Raw genomic sequence first — 23,920 nt, 5'->3', positions numbered from 1 at the left:
TTAAAAATCTGTTTGGCATTTGATCAACTAAGAGTCAATCACCTGAGTTCTAACTCATGACGAAAATCCAGCAGATTAGTTTGAAACATTCTGCTAATGTGAATCTGATTTGACAGGATATTAACTGCATTATCTAGAATAATGCTATTGGTATTTATAGAACATTGGCCAGTACTACAATTTTCTTATTAATTTCTGGAAAAAGCTTTTGAGATCTTTGGTGTCTGCTGTTTCAAGGACTAAACAATTATATGCATTATAATTCATGGAGAATACATTTTTTTCATATTTCTAGGTTGTTTTCTTTGCCTACTGGTGAGCAAATACCTATCAGACTCTTTGGCATCTATCAAAGTTTTCTGAGTATCTTATAACAACAGAGCACAGATCCAGGAAAATTTAGACATTACTAAATAAACAGCACACAGATGTGGGTGTTGAAAAATTAATAGCACACAATCTGATGGGCTGTAGTACCAAAAGGCTTCTACAAAAACAGAATGAAATAAACCCAAGCACAAATACTCATGTAATCATGGCATAAATGAATCATCAAGTATCAAAACAGAAGTTTAGAGTCTGGCAACACGTACAGCTTCTAACAAATGACTCAGCCGCACACATCATTCTTCATGTCACCTCATTTGTAGAAAGACTATTAGAAGTAAGAGCAACATGTTACATGTCAACAGAAACCAGTTTAGAGAACAATTTCAGAATATTTCATGATGTTTGTCATCCTCCTCATCATTCGAAAACGACCTCTTACATTTTCAAGATGGGTCCTAACCACTCTCAGAGAAGGTGTTCTAATAGTCCACCAACTCGTTGTCATTATGAATTAAGGCCACGGGAACCCTAGGAGGTTGCTGCTGACATCTAGTGGCATCACTTTTCAAATGCCAAATGCATGAAAAATACACAACCAGAGAGACAAAGGGGCAAACATACAGACGTAGGCACATGCCAAGTCCAGTGGACACCTCATGTCATAAACTATTTGCCTCTGCGCACACTACCCTGATGCCAGTGATCTGCTCCCCTTCCAAGTTCACGTTAGTTCTGCAAAACCAAAGAAATGAAAACTAACACACACGCTAAAGCTTTAAAGGAACCGATTCCCTCAAAGTCCTTAGTCCTCTACCGGAAATTGCCAATTCCCAAGCAGCCCCAATTTCCAAAAGTCCTGCTACCGCCCCAATAGTCAATGATTCCACTTCAACTTTCTAAATAACCGTCACCCTTTCCCAACCTTCACAGGCACCCAGGTACTCCTAGGATCCCAGCCCCGAGAAGCTGCTGCAGAGCTGGGAACGTGTTATTGCAGACTGCATATCCACAAACATACGGACACATTCAAAATGCCCACAAACGTCTTAGGCATGAGGTTCAACAATCATTGCAAGATTAAAAATGGCTTTCGGAAAGGGGCAGCTTTGATGGCTTCCCAGCCCCCGCATGAATGATGATGAATAGGACACAGAAGAAATGGAGCTCGGGAAAAATGATAGGAGCACAGAGCATGCTCCTACAAGCATGTAAGAGCACTCGTACTGTAGTCCACGTGTGTACATAAGGTGGGTACGTGTGTGGGCCGAACGGGAGACTCTCCAGTCCTGCCCAGCTAGAGCACCTATGAACACAGCAGTTCAACACTGATTGAATGAATGAATACATGAATGAATGAGGTGGCGAGTTACAATAGGACTTTTTCTTCCTATTGGTTCTGATGAGCGCTACGCAGCAGGCAGGATCTTTATAAGGCAGGGTTTTACTCAGGCCACAAGAGCCTTAGCTCAGCAGCTCAGCTTAGAACTTTCTTCAACGACACGTGCAAAATGGCAAAAACCAATGAGCGACAGAATTGGGCAATCCTGACTTGGAGAAGGGAATGTTTCAATAGGCGAAAATTATTTTCTTTATGAGTTCATGTATTCGAATTTAGATTCTATTCTCATTGAAAAGATGTGATAAAGGGCGAGTAGCTTCTCATGGTAGTTCTAAATCATACAAAACATAGCCAGATTATAACTCTCGTCGTACAGAGGACTCTTTTAGCCTTTAAATATGACTTTAGTGCAAATCGTAGAGATGCAAGGAGCTCATTCATTCAGTTTGTGCACTTGACTCAAAAGTGGAAGTAAAAATGGTTTGCAGAAGAATCTTCTTTATATTCATATTAAAGGAGGGCAGTCCCGGTGGCTCAGCGGTTTAGCATCGCTTTCAGCCCAGGGCGTGATCCTAGAGACCCTGGATCGAGTCCCACGTCGGGCTCCCTGCACGGAGCCTGCTTCTCCCTCTGCCTGTGTCTCTGCCTCTCTCTCTCTTTCTCTCTCTGTCTCTCATGAATAAATAAATAAAAATCTAAATATATATACATATATATTCATATTAAAGGAAAGAAATCCCATGTCAATGTATGTACCTTTATATATAATAAAACAAAATTATATATATATATATATACATACACACACACATGTACACATAGGAACTAGTAGGGAGCAATATATGCAAATCAGTGACAATGTGAGCTGTTTATCTAGATGATTCCACCAAGTGAATATGGGCTAAGGGGGAGAAATAGTGGTATTACGAGGAATTCAGAAAGCTTCTTAAAGAGAAGTTTTAAGGTTATGAAGGCCTAGGATTCAGGGAGAAAGACTGGGCATTCAGAACGGAGTATTCAGCAGAAAGAAACACAAGGATGTTCAGGGTATGCAGCGGAGTAAGAGAAAAATGAAGCAATACAGGCAGGGAATCGACGGAAGGACTTAAATACTATTTGCAGGAGTCAATTCCAGACAGCGTCATGACTTACAGTCTTGCGAGTTTTTAAACAGGCTTTAAAAGACGGAGTATCCCACAGAATCTAATCGTCAGAAGACTAAAACATAACAAGAACTTTTCAAATGACAAAAACCATAAAAGCCAAAAACATTCTTTAAAATTATTGCCATGGCTCTTCCTCATGTAAATCCTCTTTGAAGAATTGCTTTTTGATCACTTCTATATGAAAATGCTCAGTGATCTGTTCTCGGGCGGGCGGTTTAAGCACTCTTTGGGAGCATGCTTTGCCTGGTGTTACAGCTCTAGTTTTCTTTTTCAAGATTTCATTTATTCATTTGACGCAGAAAGAGGGAGAGCATACATGGAAAGGAGAGGCAGGAGCAGACTCACTGCTGAGCAGGGAGCCCGATGAGGGCCTCGATCCCAGGACCCCTGGATCATGACCTGAGTCAAAGGCAGATGCTCAACCGTTGAACCACCAGGTGGCCTACAACTATATTTCTGTAAAGCATTACATTTATCACACCTGGCACCTAATTCGGGTAATGTGACAATTACATCACACCTTTTATCACATGCCCTATGAGTATTTCTACTTCTTATTTAAATCCATGGTCATTGGGGCACCTGGGTGGCTCAGCCATCCCGGAGTCCTGGGGTGGAGCTTGGCATTGAGCCTCCTGCTCAGGGGGTGTCTGCTTCTCTCTCTCCCTCCTTTCCTCCCCACTGCTCGTGCTCTCTGCCTCTCTCTCTCTCTCTCTCAAATAAATAAAATCTTTTTTAAAAGTTCACGGTCATTAACTTATTAATCAACTGCAAGTTTTGATGATTTACTTCCATTGTTATGTTAGGGTAGGTATGTAATAAATAATATAAAATATAAGCTCTCAAAATATAAGATTTTCATCCTTTAAACCCCAACATAAATTACATCTATGTTTTCTACAGCCTGTATAATAAACCACAATGAAACCCATTATTAAACAATTTGTTTATAATTTATTGGTGCCTTGAACATAAACCAAATTATACACCAATCTATGACACAATTTACTTTCAATTCTTTTTTTTTTTACTTTCAATTCTTAAAACTGTTTATACTAAGGTTAGAGTTCAACCTAGAGTACATCGAAAAATTGCCAAATCCTTGATATCCCATTAAAATTACGTACAGAAAAGTTAAATACATATGAGAATAAAATTTGATATACCTACATAACAAAAATAAATCACTGACATGAAATTTTGTTAATTAAATTCCATCTTTTTCCAGGACATATAAATATATGTAAAAATCCAACAGAATAACAGTCTCTATTTTTTGCACAAAATCTTTCTAGGGGTATATAGAAGGGTATTTTGACCTAATTGAAGTTGCTGCTCTCTTTGGATGACAAAATTCAGAATATTGTGACTGAAATATTCCCTTTAAAAGAATTAAATGCAGAACTTTCAAGTAGCAGAACGCACAAAAATGCCTGTTATTCCAACAGATTGCTCTCTGGGTTCCATTGCCAGAGTTAATCCCACACAAAATGAATGTGTTAGTTGTCATGTGCAACTGGGAAAAGCTGAATGGTCCCATTTATCTAAAAAGAGCACCTTCACCAAGTATGTCTTAAACTTCCAAATTCATAGTAGGAGGCCAGCATTACCTTGATGCCAAACCAGATTAAAGACTCCACTAAAAAAAGAGAACTACAAGCCAATGTCCTTGATGAAAATGGATACAAAAATTCTCAGTAAAACACTAGTAAACCAAACCATATATTAAATATTGAATTTAAATGTCCATATTCCATCTAAGATAATAGATAATGAGCATCAATAATCAGCACCCTTTGTCATACTAGCAGGAATTATTTTTATGATCGCAAACACCCTTTTTTCCATGAATCGAAAGGTCTAACTTAAGGAGATGATGACTTGAACACCACTTTCTCCACCTAAATTAGCTATCCACATCCCACTCCCAACCTGCACACAAATGCACACATGGCTGGAGCTAAGCTCTTCGGGAATTTTGTCAGACCAAAGCACTTGAACTCTAGCAGTATTGCAGGACTGTTCTTTATTTTCATGTTGAGACGTAAATTTTGTAACTCTGCATACACAATTCTGAAAACTCTACCATGTTCATGGAAATATCCCTTCTATCTTCATTTTTTTTTTTTTTTACTACATTCAGGTCAAAGTAAGCTTGTCCATCTCTAAAATACATAAAATAAAAGGCCAGTAAAATTGAATATTAGCATATACAGACTTCTGAAAAACGAAAACCATCCCATGAATGCATCCTGGATAGTCTGTTTTCCCTTTATCCTTTATTTTCATTCTAAAGAATGATCCTTGACCCTCTCCATTGGCTTCATCTCCTTTGGTGTTTTTTCTCTCTCTTTACTGCGTCATTCATCAAATTCCCCTCAACAAGCACTTTCCCACCACTTAGCTCCTCCCTATGCCGATATCGTAGAACTCAGCCTCACCCTCTTCCACCCAGTGTCTAGGTTAGTAAGTCCTTCTCACTCTATCTCTCTTTGGGGAGTCACAGTTAATAGTTCTATGCAAAAGGCAACCCTCAACTATGTCATTAACCAATTTAAGATATTTTATAGTTTGAATTAACATTTTAGTAGAGATAAAACTTGAATAGAGTGCCTATCATTCAAAATCCCCTTTTGGGGAGTCAAGCTGATTCCTTGAGGGGTTTACACATCCTTTGAAGAATTAACTGAAAGCTAGAAATAAGTAGAGACACCCCAACTTGCAATTCAACCTAAATGTTTGTTCAACTGCAAATTAAAGTTCAGAAACAAGTTTTCTGCTCATGTTCATTAAATTAAATGCTACCTTTGTTTCGGCACTCGTTTGGTTTTAGGAATTCAGTGATTTGTCAAAAATAAAACCCAGTTAGTTCCAATTAGTATGCAGCCTAATGCACATTTCAGTAATTCTATTATTTGTGTTCATGTACGTACAGTAATATCCAATCTTCACAGCTGTATGAATAGAAAGTATTGAGAGATAAGTCCAGTTCCCCATCACAATTCTCATCTTTCAGAGACATTTCTATAAAAAACTATTTTGAGAAAGCAGCTTTATTTATACACACATTATATATCTGCCGCTATACCCACACTTCGCTTACGCGTGCGTCATTAGAATATTTGCATGAGCGTTCATATTCCTAGTCCAACATATGTAAACAAATCACACAGCAATTTGAAAATTTAGCAACTAAATAGGCAATCTGTTAAGCATAATCAGGCATGCTATTCAGCAACTGTATAATATAATTCAATCTTCCTAAGAAAATATATGTTTTGCATGAGAGTGCCTTTACAAAAGTTGATGAAACTTTCTAGGAATTTGTACTGAAATTTTCACATATTCAGAAAATAACAAAGCCATCTGACTCATGCTTAAATAAAAGGCAAATCTCATCACTGTAACCTGATAAGAACCTAATTGTCTTATTGTCTATCATTTATAAATACAATACAGTAGTTGGAGATATTTCCAAAGACAATGCAATCTTCTAGTCAAGATCCTACTCACATATTAAAATAAATGAAAGAAAAGTGTCAGAAAATTAACCATGATCCACAGTGTTTTGATAAGCTAATATATATGCTAAAATTTACTACTCAATTCATAAATACGATCATCATAAATCATTCCTTCTACTCTTTTTAGAGTGATTTGATTTTTTGATGGGTTATGCAATAGCCAAACCCAGTAATCAAAGAAAGTCAACTAGTTTAATGTATCAGAGTTAAACAGACTAAAAAGTACATCAGTTCAAAATAAGCATTACCTTGATCTCACTTTTCATAGAAGACAACAGATCTCTTGCCAGGTAACACCATTTCTTTGAGTTCTGTGGGCAAAGAGAAAAGAGATTAATAAAAACAGTCTTTTTTTTTTTACTCTTCAAATACTTCTTAAAGAAGATTCATTAGTAATAAAGGTCAGAGAGGAAAATCAGTTAAAACACTCAGCTCCATTCAGCAGCTGCCTTGGGAAACACTATAAATGCCAAATAGGTTCCCCAAAGATCCCCCTTCTCCTGCATCTGAGAACGTGGGTACCTGTGGCAGATACTCAGCCCTGTTTTCCTCGCTTCCCTCTCTTCTCACATGGGCACAAAACCAGCACTTGAGCAAGAAAAAGCTCCAGCTTCAACCATTTCAAAAGATAAGACGTAAGCCATGTTGGCTTACAGGACGCTTGCTTGTAATACAAGGGACTGAAATGGAGTTTGCAATTATCTAAACTTACTTTTCTCCCTCCCGCAGTGAATATGGGCTTTAAAATATTCATGAAAGCTTGGGTGTTTTCCTGTTCTGTCTTTCCACAGAAGTGATAACATGAGATATTATGGGAGGACTCTGTAAATAATTGCAGATTACCCTGCTCATATGATGCAATTTCAGAGCTTTTTCTGTGCTGCAACAAGGAGGAAAGCACTTTATAGAAGTGAAACGTATGAAAACATATCTCATTCCCTCCCTTGGCATATAACAGTCTCGATGAGCATCCCATAAGAGATTTTACTGCGTCGTTATCTGATTGTTCGGATCCGAGGGTAAAAGATACAAGACTGAGCGACAGCTCTGCAGAAAGGAATGTCACGTGGCTAGGTAAGAATGTTCAATTCATCCCTTACGAAAGCTCTTTGAACAAATGTCAACAGGGAAAAGCATCATTGATTAATTGACTACAGCCGTCATTGTAGGAATAGTCCTATAACTGTCATCACGACGTCTCACTACCGGGAGACCTGGGGGAAGTAAGTGCAGCTCTGTAAGCCTTCACATTTCATAATCATCCCTCCCATTTCAACCATAGTATCCGAACAATCATCCCTCCTAGTCCACAGGGCTGATAAATAAATGAAATAAAAATACCTAACGGATACAGAACTAATGAATATTAGCCAATATGCTTATCGGTATCATTATTAATATCATTATCATTGTTCCCCTTTTAAAAACATTCTCACCGCCCCGCTGAAAATCCCTACCTCCGTGAGCCAGGTGGCGGGATGCTGGATGCCACTGACGTGGCCTATTTATCAATCACGCTCTGTGACGACGGAAATAGGTAAGTAAAGAATCATTTTAGGTCTCTGGGCGGGTGGAGTAAAAGGGTTTCCCAGGGAGGTGAGTGAGTTGTCAACCAGTCCCAGGTGGAGGGAACGCATCGTTAGACAAGGATCTCAAGGAACTGGTGTAAGTACCAGGTTTAAATCATTAAACAACATATGGAAGCTGAGGGTCCCGCCGGATCCTGTGCAGTCGGGAAAGGGGAGCCTTGAAACGATGGTTAATGGGTCAGAGTGGCTGGACTGGCGCGGCCTGGCCGCCAGCTGGTCCTTGTCACCCGAGAAAACTCCACGGAAGAGAGGAGCCTGCGAGCGGGTGAGCGGGCCCTGGAAGCCGCAGCAGGGAGGGCACGGCCGGGCCCCCCGGGCCCCCCGCCCCCCGCCGCCCCGAGGCCAGGGCAGAGCTGCACAGACAACGGCCCCGCTCACGCCATGCCCTGGCCTCCCGCCTCGGCACCTGCGAGGGAACGAGCCTGCCCTCACGGCCACCCAGCCGGCGGGATGCGAGGCGCCCAGAAGCAGGCCCGACCCTGATCACCCTGGTCACCCGGAGCCCAGGACCTTCAGCCGCACTAAGTCAGCAAACGTGTTCCCAGTTTACAACCTCGACCACCAGCCGCCTACAAAAAGCTGATTTCAAGCTTAAATCGCACGCCCCCCCCCACCCCCCCCAGCTGGGACCTGCTGCGTGGCCACCGACGGCCAGCGGGGAGGGATGTGGTCCTGTGCTTCCACCTCAGGTCGCTCTTCCCAGCAGCAACCTGTGGTCCCAGTGTCTGCAATATGGGGGTGCAGAGGAAGGGGAGGTAAGGAAGGAAGAGGGAAATGAAGCGGGAAAGCTTACTTCCTGTTGGCCGGGCTGTCCCCCTTCTCCAGGCACTGGGGACCCCTCAGCTGTGCAGTCTCGACATGAACCACGCTGCCTCGCTGCATCACCACAACCACAGCCCAGCTGATGGCTCCAGCTCCCCTGTGCCCCCTCACAGCATGGCCCAGGTCTGCTGCTCAGGCAGCTCTCCCACAGACCCCGGGGAGCTGGGCCGCTCTCGGGGCAGCGCCTCTGCTTTCTCTACCATAAGCGCTCACTAGCTCACCTTGACTTCCGACTCATCAGAAATCAGTCCACTGTCTCCACGCGACCCCCATACTGAACTCTCACTGAGTTCTGTTGAAGCACCTCTTTTTATCACTGGGAGGGAAAAAAAAAATCCTACAACCCGCCCCTTTGTGGACCTTCCTAATGGACCTTCAGTTCACTCAAATCTTTAATCTCTAGATCTCTCACCCTTTTGGGATTAGGAATGTAGGAGTTACCTAACCAGTTCTCATGTTCATACTAGGAATTTCGACAAGGTGACCCGTGTTCATAAATCACTCTGGTATCTGATAGCTGTTGCCTTAAACGGTCAATACTTTCCTATTTTACATCCTGTGATAGGAGTATTCACAACCTGAATTTTAAGAGACTCACGGGGGAAGCAGCTAAAAATCGTATAATATGTCTACTGGATATACTTTTTTAAGTTTCTTGATCATCCCATGAATTTTATATATAAATTCAATAAAATATAATCAATATTATCTCTCCTGATCTTCAATATAATCTCTCGTCTTCAGTCAGGCAGAGTGCTCAATAGCTCCCATGTTGTTCTCGCCAGTTCTACTTCCCATGTCTGTTCCTTCCAGCTGTGGTTGAATTCTTACTTTTCATACCTTCCAAAGCTGCCACTCTGTCAAAGTTTTAATGCCAACTTATCCACAAAAGGATCCCCAGGTACTTTGAACTTTGTTGATTTTCTCATTCTCCGACCTGGTGTAGAAATTATAGTCAATGCGTAAAAATCTATATTGTCTTCTTGCGTCTTATGCTGTCACATCTCCAACTGTATTTTAAGTTCCTCAAGAGCGTTTGTATCTTGTGTCTCTCACCTATCGCCTTTAGTACTTAATTCAATGCTCAGCACATAGGAGGTGGCTCCCAAGAAATACATACTCACTTCCATGTATTCAATATCTATTAACAAATAAAAGACAGAGCTAACCTTTGTGGCCTAAATATCTTACCGTGTCCCGTGTAGAAATTGCATAAGTCCTTACCATTGCCACATAAGACTTAAAGAACATTTGAACAAACTAGTACGTCAGATAGAACAAAAGCAGAAGACAAAGGAACGGGGTGAGCAGTGATACGCCTTTGGAAAACAAAGATGTCATTATTTGGAAGTATAATTCATCTGCAACGCTCTTCCTTTTCTCTATGTTTGACCTCACCTTTCTACCAGGGGCGGCACTTGCCTCAGAAGGATTAAGCCTGTTACAAGGTAAATAAAATGAGAAAGGAGGAGACTGCAGCTTCAGCAGCAAGAATTCTAGATCCAGAACAAGGTGACAGTCCTGAAAATCAGGCTTTCCTTTTAATTTTTAAAAACGCAATCTTAGTTGCCATGAACATATTGGAAGTCAGAACCAGAGAACTAGATCATGGGGTTATGTGATGCCATTAGTGGAGAAAACAGAGCATATGATGTAAAGGACATGGAAAAGAACATCAGGCTCGAGGATTGTATGGAGAAGAAGACAGATGGAATAGGAGGAGGTCAAATATCAAGCCCTCATTTCCCTTCTCTAAGTTAAGCCCCCACATGAATGTGGTAATAAAAGCATTAGGACTAGCAGACGATGTTTCATGGCATAGACTGGAGAGACCTCAAGACCCTCGGGGAAAATGAGCATTCAGTATTTAAGATGACATGGGAGCAGCTAAGCAGCCTCAGAGGAGAGAGGGAAATATCCAAAGCCATGAATCTGAGACCGAATCCAATCATGCCCACGGCCAGTGTGTGGTGCTCCAGGGAGACAGAAGTTCCCAAGTGCCCGGATCAGGGAACATGAGAGTGCCAAGGAGACGTGGTCCCACCTACAACCCTCCCCAAAAATGTGATTACACGAGGCCCACCACCTCCATAGTCAATCCATAAAGGAAAGAGTAAAAGAAAGAGAATTCTGAAAGCACATTTACCCAAAAGTTGTCTTCTCAGTCATCTACTCCTGATAAAAAGGAATTTAAATGTATCTAATCCAGTCATTATTTTACAGATAAAAAAAAAAAAAAGACCAGAGCGGCAGACTCAATTACTCAAAAGTATTAATACAAATGAGGAGAGAAAAGAGGCAATAATTCCAATTGTTCTAATACCCACGGAAATGCCTACACACTATCCTACACTTTCATCCAGCTTATTTTTATTATAAATATCAGTTAATACTATTATTATTCAGTTAATACTTAAAAATAAAAATTCAAATTTCAGTCTGAGTAAAAATGCCAGTAATTTTAAATCCATTTATTTTAATGAATGGTGAAATACATTTAAAATTAAAATAATAAATAATGTATCCACAGAAACACTATTAGTCTCATTTATTTAGTCAATGTAGCAAGGTTACAGATTTAAGGTCATTATACAAAAGTCGATTGTGCTACCACATAACAACAAACAAAAACATAAAAATTCTGGATGCCTCAGTTAAACATCCAGCTCTTGATCTCAGGGTCATGAGTTCAAGCCTCATGTTGGACTCCACGTTAGGTGTGGAGCTGGGCATGGAGCCTACTTAGAAAAAAAACAAAAAAAAAGAAAGAAATTCTACATTTAAAATAGAAATAAAACCTCAATAAAACCTCAACTATCCTGGAACAAATCTAACAAAAGATGTTTATGACCTCTGACATCTTTTTAATTTTAAATTTACAAGCTAACATGTATACATAAATGTGAAGGGCCAAGATTAGCCAAGGTGATATTAAGAACAAAGCTGAAAAAAAAAATTTTTTTTTAAATAAATAAATTTAAAAAAAGAACAAAGCTGAAGAGGTCTTCAATGATCAGATATCAAACTTATTATAAAGCTTTCATAATTAACACAGTGTGGAATTGGTACAAAACCAAACCGATACATGGAACAAAACAATGAAGATCACACAAATTATGACATCTAATTACAGAAGCAAATTTGACAATGTTGAGCAGTCGAGAAAGGGCAATTTTTCCTCTAAATAGTACTGAACCAATTGTATATTCAATTGGGGTAAAACGTGAATCTGAACTCCTTCACATACGAAAAAAAAGTCAGTTTCAGAGGGTTATATATTTACACATGGATGATAAAACAATAAAGCTTTCAGAAAAGAATATCTTTCCTTCCCTTTGGGGTAGATAATGATTTCTTCAAGAGCACAAAAGAAGAGGAGGCTCTAGAGGGAAGCTACAATGCAGTGTCTGCATTTAAATTAAGAACTACTGCTCATCAAGAGATGCCACCTAGAGAAGGAAACGGCAAGCCACAGAGCGCGAGGAGAAACCTGCAATACAGATATCAGATGAGGACGCATATTCAGGACATTTAAACTCCTGCAGATCAATAAGAACAAGGTAGACAGCTCAAAAAAAATAGGCAAAAGACACAAATGCACGTTTCACAAAAGGCATTCAAATTTTCAACTAACATATTAAAATACCCTCAACTTTATTAGTTCCTTGGAAATGCAAATTAAAGTCACAATGAGCACCACCGTGGCCAAAATAAGGACAGATAACAAGAGTTGCCAGGCTATGGAGCAATGGTAGTGTCATATCCCGCTCGTGAAGGGCAGAGAGTGGAAATTGGTGTGACTTCGGAAAATGGACTGGTGGTGCCCACTCACAGGGGGCACGGGCACACCTTGAGGCCGGGCAAGCGCCACTCCTGGGTCTACACCCACTATAAAGGCACTGGTTAATAGCAGAACTAATTAAGCTATTAAGATTCATTCATACAGTGAAATGCTACACATTCATGAGAATGAACAGACCAGTTATGTGAACAACATGAATATTACAAATAATTAGGGTAAAAAAAAAACAAATAATTAGGGTAAGAAGTCATATGCAAAAAAGTACACGCCATATGACAGCATGTATATAAAATGTGGAGGGAACCTCTTGTGGGGAAGAGAGTGGGAGAGGACATGGGAGGGCTTTTAAGGAACTGAAAATATTCTTCTTGGGCTGGCTGTTAGGACCGTGGGTGTCTTCACTTGAAGAATTTTATCAAGCTGTACACTTAAGATTTGCTCACTTTTCTAAATGAACGTCATATTTCAACAAAGTTCATTTTTTAAGTGGCACTGGAATCCCTACCCACTATCGATACCACTTGAAAAAGAAAAGCCCAAAGAGATTTTAAAGATGATCCCTGATTTTAAAGACAATCTGAAAGAAATCAAACAGTAGCTTTCAATCTGCAAATGTTCTTTCTCAGCATCTCCAGGTGTGATAATTCAAGGCAGCACCTGGGGAGAGAGGACATTAGTGTTTTCCCTGGAACACAAGCTATTTTCCATATTTTCAACCTATACATTCCTCCTCAAATTACTTACTCAATGTTAACTCTGTTCAATAAAAGGGAATCTAGGACAAAATATATGTATATTCCACTTTAAAGCACATTTGCACATTTACTAGTGCATATATTTGAGTTTTTGTTTTGTTTTTTGCCAGGAAACTCCTAGAGCCAGATTTTAAGTGTTATACTTGACCTTTTAAATTATTTCCTTTTGCAAATAGCAAAATTTCTACCAATTGGATTACTTCCTAATTTTCCTTTGCTTATTACTTAATGATACAATTATCATATTTGTAATTGTAGGTTTTTAAAAGTTTCTGCACTTAAGATTTGGAAAGAAAACATAAATAGAAAACAAGAATCTGATAAACACATATTTATCTCTGTCTGCAAACAATGAGACAGAAAAAGCTTTTTCTTTCCTGAATTACAATTATACCTACATTAAGCATCAATAATGAAAAACCACGAAGGTAATAACCAAAGCACAGGCATTTTGAAATGTATGCTTAATGTAAACTAGAGAAAAGGTAAAATAACAAAGTCACATCCTAGGTTTAAAGCACATGAAAAAGTAAATACTAGGAATAATTAATTTCTGCCTTTTTATATTTTTAATAATCAGACTTTTAACATGGTTGATGAAAACATTCTTCTCTAAATGATACACTCTAATTTCACTGATAGTCTTATATATTTAATCATAAGTTTTCACTCTCTGTTGTTTAGTCAAAAAATAATCTAAATATTTTTCCATAGGCAATTTAGCAATAAAAAGATTTTTTTAAAAAGTCCACTTTTTGGAAACGATTTTTTAAATCTCTTAGTCTGGATTACCTTAGAAGTACCTTATTATTATTGTAATAATAAAAATAAACGCTTATCACTGCCAAATACAAACCAGTCATTGTTTTGAGTTGCTGTCTTACACATCCAATACTCATCACAACCTTCACAGCTGGGCACACTGTTATCCCATTTCATACACAAGGAAACTGAAACGCAGTTTGGTTATCAGCAGTTATGGGATCCACAGAGCCAGGGAGCAAAGGCGGCACCTGAAGGCTGGTAGCCACCACCAATTCTGCTCTCTTGAATATTCTGCTGAACCAATATTCCTCTCTTTCCATGTCAGTACCCATTACTATGGCACGTCTTTGGTCCTTATGTGTTATTTAAATATATTACTTAATTCTTCCCATGAAGCGTCTCATTTATTTGAAATGTATGTTACTGGGACGCCTGGGTGGCTCGGTTGGTTGAGCGTCAGATTCTTGATTTCCACTCAGGTCATGACCTCAGGGCTATGTGGTCATCCATGCTCACTGGGGAGTCAGCTTGAGATCCTCTCCCTCTCCCTCTCCCTCTCCCTCTCCTTCTCCTTCTGCCCCTCCTCCACTCACACACACGCACTCTCTCAAATAAATAAATCTTTAAAAATAAGTAAATAAAACATATGTTATTTAAAAATATGTATTTTGTGTATGTCTTTACTATTTCCTATGTTTTTCATGTTATTCATTAGAATTGTAGACATACTATCCTTTGAATTTAGAGTGAGCACTATCTTCTAAGAGCTTAAAGCAATTTACATATATGGTGCCTTTTGCATTTAAACACACACACAACCAGCACTATTCTCTGCACTGATTTTTAGATATTTTATTTTTTTATTTGTTTAAAGATTTATTTATTTATTTATTTATTTATTTATTTATTTATTTATTTATTCATGATAGACAGAGAGAGAGAGGCAGAGACACAGAAGGAGGGAGAAGAAGGCTCCATGCCGGGAGCCCGACATGGGACTCGATCCCGGGACTCCAGGATCGCACCCTGGGCCGAAGACGGCACTAAACCGCTGAGCCACCCAGGGATCCCCGATTTTTATATATTTTATTGCATATTTTCTTACCTTCTATCTCATGCTATTGCCAAATTCAAACACTCAAGGCTCTAGATCCTTCATTCTCAAAAGGTGCTCCATAAATTGGCAATATCACGTTACCTACAAGCTTATTAGAAATACAGAATTCTAGGCACCGCTCTTGACCAAGCACGTCTGAATCTTAATTTTAACAAGAAACTCAAGTGATCAGTTGGCACATTAGAAATCTGTTTCGGGGCACCTGGGTGGCTCAGTTGGTCAAGCATCTGATTTTGGCTCAGATCATGATCTCAGGATCCTGGGATTGAGCCCTGAGTCGGGCTCTGCGCTCAGAGGGAAGTCTTGCTTCTCATTCTTCCTCTGCCCCTTCCCCTGCTCATGTTTGCTTTCTCTCAGTAAACAAATACAATCTTTAAAAAAAAGAAAAAGAAGTCTGCTTTAGATGCTCTATTCCCCTAAACCAAAGACTTTCTTAATCCTTGCTTCAGCTAATTTATTTCTGCAGGTTCTGTGAAATTTATCCTTATCAGTGTTACAACTAAGTGTTTTAGTCCGTTAAAATTATTATTGAGTACCTCACTATCTCCATCACTTTTACTGCCTGCAGCATGACTGAATTTTACTGAATTAACTATTGAGGACTTCAAACAGAAGCTTCTCTTCTAGGGCTGTCTGAAAGGCTGTTTTGTTTGCAAGGAGCTGTATCTTCCACAAGTAACTACAAATGCCATCAATTGAAAACAGGCAGAGCTGACATGTTTTGGTTCTGGTGTAGAGCCTCGTAAATGTCCATGAGAGTTCCTAAGTTAAGAAATCAATATTAGAGTAGCTGCTGTTTTCTCAAAATCCTGAGAGATTTTATGCTATATTATAGCACAATGCTGATCTCCAATCCTTTGAGAATTCTTCTCAAATTTTCTTAGTTCTCAGGTATTCACTTACACATTGCCTTAGGGTTTTCTAGCTTTTTACATAAGATGACCTGAAAAATTTCCACAAAGATATTTTGGTATTACTACTAAGCTAAGGATTTTGCTCTGCCTAAAACAACCACCATTAACAACAACCAAAATCAAACATAATAACTAATAAAGCCCTCAAACAAAGGGAAACATCCATATTGAAAATCATAAAAATAAGCTTCAAAAACACCAAATCAGTGTAAGAAAAATCAATCTTAAGATACAAGACAAAGTTATGTGCTGTTAAGTGCTTTTTACTGTTTTAATAAAGTACCAGCAGTCTTATCTTCAAAAAACTTATCAAATCTCCTTATTACCTTATGTCTTTGCATTGGCTCTTGAAAAGATTTACAACTTACGAGCTAGCTGGGTAAAAAGATTAATTTACTTGAGCATATAGAATCAAGGAAGATCATTCATTACAATTTTGCCCGTAGAAAAATAAGGAATATTTGGATGTACTCTGGGTATTTGATAGTAAAAATGAATTTATTTTAATTGTGTCAAGTATAATAACCATACTGTGGTTACTTAAGATAAATATCCTTATCTTTTAGAAATGTATACTGAAAAAATTTGGGCTAAAATATCAAAAGAAATTACCAATAGGACATACAGGTACATACCACCATCACTAAAGAGGAGATAGAATAAAGTACCCTACAAAAACAGAGAAAGAGAGCCATTAGGAATCCAGAAAAGAAATCAATAATAGAGAAATTTTAGTATCAGGGCAGGAGGCTTATATATATATAAGGCATTAGTACATTATATTAAAAGTAATGAAAGAAAAAATAATGTTTCTTTTCAATATTCATAATGTAATTGAAATAACGTATTTGAAAAATGCTATGGACACATTTTTTGGATCTCCTGCTCAGGCTAATCACTATGATAACTCTTATCTGTATCACTGCTCTTCACATTTAAAATAGCTATTTAGGAAAGACATGAACAGTTTGCCCACTTTCATAACATTTTTGGCTTGTCCCAGGGACAGAAGTTTTACACTGCTATAGAGTGAGCCTTTCTATTTTATTTTCTATTTATTCCATCCTGTAGGATAAGGAAGGATGAATTAGTCAGATAGTTATTTTTTTATTAGTAGGTGATTTCTGTGCCTAAGTGCAATAGAGTAAGTGAAAAACTTAGTCCAAAAATTTGGAAATTAATTGACATCAAAAACAATTTTGGGGAGGATCCCTGGGTGGCTCAACGGTTTGGTGCCTGCCTTTGGCCCAGGGCGTGATCCTGGAGTCCCAGGATCAAGTCCCACGTCGGCTCCCTGCATGGAGCCTGCTTCTCCCTCTGCCTGTGTCTCTGCCTCTCTCTATCAGAAATAAATAAATAAATAAATAAATAAATAAATAAATAAATAAATAAATAAATATCTTAAAAAAATAGATTGCTAAAAAACAATTTTTTTAACTACATTAGCTCTTACTTTCTACCCCTTCTAGGAACCAACAACTTTGGCAAAGCATATAAATGTCAAAACTAACACAGAAAAAAAAAAAAAAACTTTTCTGCAATGCTGAAGGTACTCATGTACGGAACACCTAAACAATATCTAAATGAAAAATAAATAAATAAATAATCAATCTAGGAAAAGAGAATTATAATTGAATGCCTCCATAGTCAACTATCAAAGTCATACAGAATAAAAAGGGAGGCAAAATTAAAAACCTATTGTGCCCAATCAGGGAATTTCGGCTTCTGATAACATAAACACTAGTAATTCTAAAAAGTCCTCTCCTTCAAAACATCTAGAATGCTTGATAAAATGCAACAAATATATTTTAAAATGCACTGTTGAGCTTACAAGTCATAGAATGACCTTAAAGTGGCAGAAGGAAGCGTTGGAACAATAGTAACATCCACATGCAAAAGCATGGGGGTCCTTGTGTTGTTTACTAATATTAAAATCTTGAAGCCTTGCAATTTATTAGCCTAAGAGGAAACAATGGATAAGCCTTTAGGTTTGAAAAAATGAGGAGTTGAAATTCAGAACATCTAAAAGCACAAGAGAATGTAGACTTAAAAAAAAAAAAAGCCATCTACCATAGGGAAGTGACATGAGAAACTTATCTATAGCATCCCCAGCTTGGAGTAGAGAAAAAGAAAATCACTCTTCTAAAAATGCACCAACCATAGTTCTTCCCCCACAGCTTTTAGCCTTGGTTTTACACTGATTATAAATCCTGAAAAACTTCAAGCAGAGAAATTAACTTAAAGAAGTAAATTGAATCTACTCCAAAATAATATAACTTCATCTCAGACCTCTCAGAATCCCCAGCATTTTTAAAGAGCCAAAAATGAGCACACAACCCAAAATTATACAACCTACAAGAAAAGAGCCCTTTATAAAGGAGAGTCCAAAGAAGCAACAAACACCACAATTTGATGGCCAAGAACATCAGATTCTGTAACTATCAGGACCACAACATAAAATGAATATTTCAAAAATCTCTAAACATATAAAAGAGGGAACTAAAAACATGATAGAATATTAAAGCCAATTGGGATTTTAAAAGGCAAAAGGTAACTTCTGGAAAAACAAAAAAAAATTTACATTCTCTATTGATGCAGTGAATACAAAGTCAGGTACAGCTTCAGAGAAAGTTAATAAAATGAAAGGTACACTTGAGCACGTATGTAAAATTCAACAAAGAAAGAAAAGGTAATGAAGCATACGTAAGACAAATGCAAAGTTCTAATATGTGAACGATCAAATTTCCTGAAAAAGAGATAAGAGAAAATGGAGGAGAGGCTAGATCCAGGCCTGGGATGAGGCAAGTGAGATAGCAAGGGCAAAACATTTAAGGAGGCATTTAGTCTTCTTAAATTCTGCCACCTGGAAGAGACAATACCAAGAAAGATAACTGGCTATAACTTTTCCAGAATCGAAACTTGAGATCCAGGAAACACAATGTTTTCCAAGCAGGATAAATAAAAAGAAATGTAGACCCAGTGACAATTGTAAATGGATCACGAGGCCAGTTCCCTAGCATTAATGTGGGACCTTCTAGGGTGCCCTCAAGATGCAGACTGTCTCGTGGCATCAGGCCGATTTTCCACTAAATTCACCTCTGCCTATTTTTCCCATGCTATAATACTTTCCTAATTTTCTTTTTCTGATTTCGACAAACAAAACTGAGAATCCTCATCCTGGGTTTGAAGCTAAGAAGTGCAATTGTACCAAGTACCAACAAGCAAATGACAAACGGATCTGCAGCAGTTTCTCAAACCAAGGATGTATATCAGAAGACTGCGGAGTAATAGATGCTAGGCACGGAGAAAAGCAACCATCAGTTAAAATTCTATTCCCAAACCATAATTCGAGGCAGAGAGAAAATAAAACCAGTCAGATATATCAAAACAGAGTTTATCACCAATAGACCCACACCACACAAATTTTTAAAGGAAGAATTTGGGACAGAAAGAAAATAATGCCTGATGGGAAGCCTGAGACACAAGAGGGACCGGAAATGAGGAAAAAGAATAATTAATGATCACACTGGTAGACTTAATCAACAATAACTGTACTTAAAATAATATTAATGTTTAATTAGGTAATAAAAAATTAGTTTTTTTACCAAAAAAAAAGGAGGGAGTTTGAATTTAAGTTGTGATATCTAGCATTGTTGAGGAAGAGACAGTAGAGATTAATTAATATTTTAAGTACACAATTTAAAGTCAATCTCTAAAAAAATAGAAATCAACTATATTAACTTCAAATCACCAAATAGAAGAGAGAAAAGAATAGTAAATCTTAATCAGAAAGAAGCCTTCAGGAAATTCTGTTTCAGGTTACAATGGAGTGACTGGGCCTGGTTTAGTCCACTCACTATAACTTTTTTTAAAGTTTAACATTTTAATTGGGAACAGTTCATATGGCCCATTTAGTGGAAGCTCAGGTAAGCAAAGTGCAAGAAACAGAATGAAGTATCACACATATGTCTCTGTATAAATCAATATGAAAAGATATCCTAGACATTTGAAAAGCAAAGAGCAAATTACAAAGTAAGTACAGTGAATCCAATGTCAAACATTTTTTTCTATATGTAGTATTATTTTTGCAAATATTGTTTTTGTAATATAAAAACAACAAAATTAATGATGAAGTTGAAAACATTTGCTAAATCACTTTGGGGTTGATTTGTGTAAGATAATTTCAGCGAATAGAATGTTTAATGAAAAGCTGTGGTATACATGTACTTGTCTCAAGAAAGTCTTACAAGAAAAAAAAAAAAAAGAAAGTCTTACAAGGAACAAAAGTATTTCTTCTAATTAACATAGGTTCCAGAAAAACATTATTTATTACTATAAAATAAAATGTATTTCCTAAGAAAAGTTCAAGTAACCAGTGAAATCTTAAGAGGTGAAGCAAAATTGTTTTTCAATCATATTCGGAAAATCTAATATGTTTACTTGCTTGTTGAGTCTTCGCAAGTCTTACCTTTTCAGCTTTGGTGATTAACTTCTCAGTGCCTCTTTTCTTTTCACGAGGCTGATTAAGTTTGGCTTGCCTATCTACCAAAATCTTCTGCCAATACCTCTGCTCATGGTCACCAGAAAGGATCTCCAGTTTCCAGCAGTATTTCTTTTTAATTTCTGTATATGCATTTATTACTGCTTGAGCATCTTCAGGAGTTTTAAATCTAGCATGGCACTCTGTGTCAGACAAAAATATAAGGCAAATCTTTGGGGGCATTAGACAACATGCAGCATAAAACTGTACTTTATGAGTGAAAGGCAAGCTCCACAATTTCCCCACCTCTCTCCATAAAAACAATTTTCCAGCTTCAGTAAAGCAAGCTGAGATCCAGGCCAAGCATTTGGTCCTGCTGCATTTAGAAGACAGAGATGAGAGTTCAAAGAGGCTGAAGTACATGGAATATGCATGGCAAGGAGTCGGGAAGGAGGGAGCGTGCAGACAGGAGGTCTCAGACGTCTAAGCAGGATTCCCTATAAGCTCTTGGGCGAGGGCAGGGCTGTGCATACACAGGGCAAGATACATCACGCTTTTTAGAGAGTTGTTAAAAATGAAACAGAGATTTTAGAGAGCCAGTGGTGACAGTGGATGCTGGTGTCCATGCCAGCCAGAGTAGAGATAGCCCATTAATACCTCCTACTATGGTGACTTTTTTACAATGTCAATATACATGAATTACTAGATGTACAGAAAGGAAAATAGGACATTTAGTAAAGAAAATGTATCAAAATAAACTGAGATGACACAGGTCTTGCATTTAGCAGATAATGTCTTTAAAGTAGACTTAAAAATAAAGAACCAATGGAAAATGTGTTCAGAGATTTAAAGAAAAATGAGGTTTTAATGAGAGAACAGATAGTGGATCTCAGAAGAGAAATGAAAAGAGCTTTAAAAGGCAAATAGAAATTCTACAACTAAAAGGAATAACAAACAAAATTGAAAATGTACTGTATGGGCTTAATAGCAAGTTGGAGATGGAAGAAAAAAGAATTAATGAAGTTGAAAAAAATCAAAGAAATTACACAATCTGGGGCACCTGTTTGGCTCAGTCAGTTGAGCATCCGACTCTTGATTTCAGCTCAGGTTATGATCATGAGATCGAGCCCCAAGGTGGGCTCCACACTCAGCATGGCGTCTGCTCAGGATTTTCTCTCTCTCTCTCTCCTTCTGCCCCTCTCTCCCCTCACCCCCACTCAGGTGTGTACACACTCGCTCTCTCTCTCTCTCGATAAATGAATAAAATCTTTTTTTAAAAAAAGAAATTACACAATCTGAGAAACAGAGACAAGTGTCTGAAGAAAAATGAACAGTTACAGAAACCTGTAAAACAATCTCAAATAATTGAACATATGTATAGAAGGAGTCTCAAAAGAAAAGATAATAGGACATGAAAGTATTTAAATGACTAAAGATATGCTCAATGATGGGTGAAGAAATGAACATACACACCAAGAATTTGAGAGAACCCCCCAAAAAAGAAAAAAATCAAAGAAAACTACATCAAAGTACTTCTTGGGCAATCTGCTAAACACTGAAGATAAAGCAGTCGGAGAAAAAGGCACATGACTACAGGCAACAATAGAAACAGAAATAGAAATAGAAACAATAGAAATAGAAACTGACATTTCATCTGGACAAGCTACTCCAGACAACAATGCACCAGCATCTGTAATAAGTGAAAGAAAAAAAAAAAAAAAGGAATACAGTTGACCCTTGAACAACACAGGTTTGAACTCTTATACACTCCACTTATATACATTTTTTAAATAAATACAGTATAGTGTTGTAAGTGTATTTTCTCTTCCTTATGATTTTCTTAACATTTTCTTTTCTCTAGCTTGCTTTATGGTAAGAATATAGTATATAATATACAAATTTGTGTTAATCTATCGTTTGTGCTATCAGTTAAGGTTTCTGGCCAACTGGCTAGCACTAAGTTTGTAAGGATTCAAACATTACACACAGGTCCTCAACAGTGCAGGGAGTTGGTGCTTCACGCCAACAACAACAGCAGTTGTTCAAGGGTCAACTGTACTGTTATTTAAGAATTTTATGTCTAGTAAGAATATACTTCAGCACAGCAAAGAAAACCACCAACAGAACGAGAAGGCAGCCTACTGCATCAGAGAAGATATTTGTAAATGATAGATCCAATAAGGGGTTAATACCCAAAATATATGAATAATTTATACGATTCAACAATGAAAAAACAAATCATTCAGTTAAAAACGGGGCAGGGCACCTGGCTGTTTCAGTTGGTAGAGTATATGATTCCTTGATCTTGGGGGGTCATAAATTCAAGCCCCATGTTGGGTGTAGAGATTACTGAAAAATAAAATTTATATTAAAAAATGGGGAGGGGGATCTGAATAGACGATTTTTCCGAAGAAGACACACAGATAACCAACAGATACATGACAAGACGCTCAAGTCAAAACGGCAATGAGATCTATCAGCCTACACTCTCAGAACCGCTAGAAAAGACAAAAAAGTAACAAGTGTTGGAGAGGATGTGAAGAAAAAGGAGCCTCAAGCACTGCTGGTGGGAATGGGAACTGAGGCAGCCATTGTAGCAGACAGTAGGGAGGTTCCTCATGCTCTTGTGTATATATGTAAAGGCAATATTCCCCAGCCATAAAAAAGAATGAGATCTTGCCATTTGTGACAATACGGAAGGGCCTAGAAGGTATCATGCTAAGTGAAGTAGGTCAGACAAAGAAAAATAGCACGTGATACAACGCCTATGTGGATCCTAACCACCAAACAAACAAAAAGCAGGAACAGTCCCATAAACACAGAGAACACACTTGTGGCTGCCAGAGGGTGAGGGGGTGGAGGGATGAGCAAGATAGGTGAAGGCAAGGGGGTCGGACGTCTTCCACGTATGGAATGAATGAGTTGGGAATGAAAGTACAGCACAGGGAGCACGGTCGATGGTACTAGTCGCGCTGTGCGGTGGCTCGGTAAGGACACCTGTGCTGAGCCCAGCGTGGTGATGGATCGGCAACCACTGGGTATATGCCTGAAACTAATGGAACATTATGTGTCGACTAGATCTCAATTTAAAAAATTAAAAATACGGGGCGCCTGGGTGGCTCAGTGGGTTAAGTGTTTGACTTGGCTTCAGCTCACGTCCTGATCTCAGCCCCAAGCGGGCTCTACCTCCAGCACAAAGTCAGCTTGAAATTCCCTTTCTCTCCCTCTGCCTCTCCCTCTGCTCTCTCTCTCTAAAGATAAATTAAAATTTAAAATTTGACATATAAAAAAATAAATAAATATATAAATACAATTTG

General features: G+C 38.2%; 1 protein-coding gene across 1 annotated transcript in view; it reads right to left on the bottom strand.

Annotated features, from left to right (window-relative positions):
- Positions 1 to 23,920, bottom strand: part of INPP4B (inositol polyphosphate-4-phosphatase type II B) — a 707,387-nt gene that overhangs the window by 579,555 nt on the left and 103,912 nt on the right. The window contains exon 2 of the mRNA XM_035702054.2: positions 6,608 to 6,670. The gene's annotated coding sequence lies outside the window, so the exon portion shown is untranslated. The remainder of the gene's footprint in view (positions 1 to 6,607; positions 6,671 to 23,920) is intronic.

This window comes from Canis lupus, chromosome 19 (genome assembly GCF_003254725.2).
Source record: "Canis lupus dingo isolate Sandy chromosome 19, ASM325472v2, whole genome shotgun sequence".
Taxonomy (NCBI): Eukaryota; Metazoa; Chordata; class Mammalia; order Carnivora; family Canidae; genus Canis; species Canis lupus.
Note: the sequence above shows the minus strand (reverse complement) of the source record. Positions and strands in the feature narration are given on the sequence as shown.